Source organism: Acanthisitta chloris, unplaced genomic scaffold (assembly GCF_000695815.1).
Source record: "Acanthisitta chloris isolate BGI_N310 unplaced genomic scaffold, ASM69581v1 scaffold28673, whole genome shotgun sequence".
NCBI classification, from domain to species: Eukaryota; Metazoa; Chordata; class Aves; order Passeriformes; family Acanthisittidae; genus Acanthisitta; species Acanthisitta chloris.
The window spans coordinates 3,437-4,619 of NW_008664732.1; the positions used below are offsets into that span (position 1 = coordinate 3,437).

Here is a 1,183-nt window from a genome sequence, read left to right on the forward strand (position 1 = left end):
AATGTTGCAGAGCCCATGTGCCAAGCAGGGAGCCCAGGCTGGCCGCAGGATGAGGTGAGTCTCGCCCTGCAGCACCCTTGGCAGCACAGCTGAAGTGTGGAGTGAAACATCCCTATGAGCACTCATAGGAATGGGATGTCATCTCAGTCGTGATTCCCAAATCCGCCTGCCAAACCTCTCCACAGGGGTTCTCACCCTGGGGAACTCTCCTTAAAAAGGTCTTATTTTTCCAGAGGGGGAGGACTCGTCTCTCTCTGAGTGCGGGGGCTCTTGAGATTGTCTCACGCTGGGCTTTGGAAAAGTGAGGCTCTCCTGGCTGTGAGTCGCTTTGGAAACCTCCGTCGGAGCTCTTTGTTGCAACCTCCCTAATTTTTCATGCAGCTCGTTATTAAAAAGTCTCACGGTGTCTGAAATGTGAGCTGGAATATGCCACATTATTTCATCTGCAGAGTCATCATTTAGCATAAAGAATCAATGAACAAGAAGATTCAGGATGTGGTCTCTGGGGGGAGAGACTGGTTCCAGTGAGAAACTGCATGAAAGGGAAAGAAAAAAGTACTTTATTAGCATCTGCTGCTGTGCCTGCGACTCATGGGATGCCTGCAGCTTGGGAAATAGCGTTGCTTTTTGGATCAGGAGTTTGGCTGCTGTTAAAGGACAGGGAAAGCTGATGTAACAGCAGGAAGTTCGTTGCTCTGCATTGCTGCTGTCCCCTCCCAGTGACTGGAGAGCAGTGCCGTTGGCAGCAGGTGGCACTCCAAGCCAGACGTGCAGGGCTGTGCCTGGGAGCAGAAGGCATCTCGGCATGGGTTTGAGCAGCCTGAGCTGGGCATTGGGGAAAGCTCTGGGGAGCTGAGTGTGGCACTCGATATCTCCCAGGCTGTAACGAGCTGGGTGGCTCTTCCTGTCCATGGGCTTCCATCCATCCACGCTCTGCCCAAGCTCCTGAACATCTCCCTAATGTTTTCGGTCCTGGAGTGCAGCTCACACCAGGCAATGCTGGAAGGCTCTTGGAGGAGGTCTGTGGGATCTGCAGCCCTAAACAAACCCCACTGCTGCATGCATTTCAGCAAGAGTGGCCTCAGATACCCCTGGATTTTCCCTGACCTGCTTCCTTTACCTCCTCTCCATCCTTTTATCCATGTGATCCCTGTCCTCTGCCTTCACCCAGCTCATCTTTCTT

At 52.7% G+C, this 1,183-nt stretch overlaps 1 protein-coding gene across 1 annotated transcript in view; it reads left to right on the plus strand.

The window, feature by feature from the left end:
• Positions 1–1,183, plus strand: part of PEMT (phosphatidylethanolamine N-methyltransferase) — a 37,076-nt gene that overhangs the window by 788 nt on the left and 35,105 nt on the right. The gene's annotated exons all lie outside the window — the stretch shown is intronic.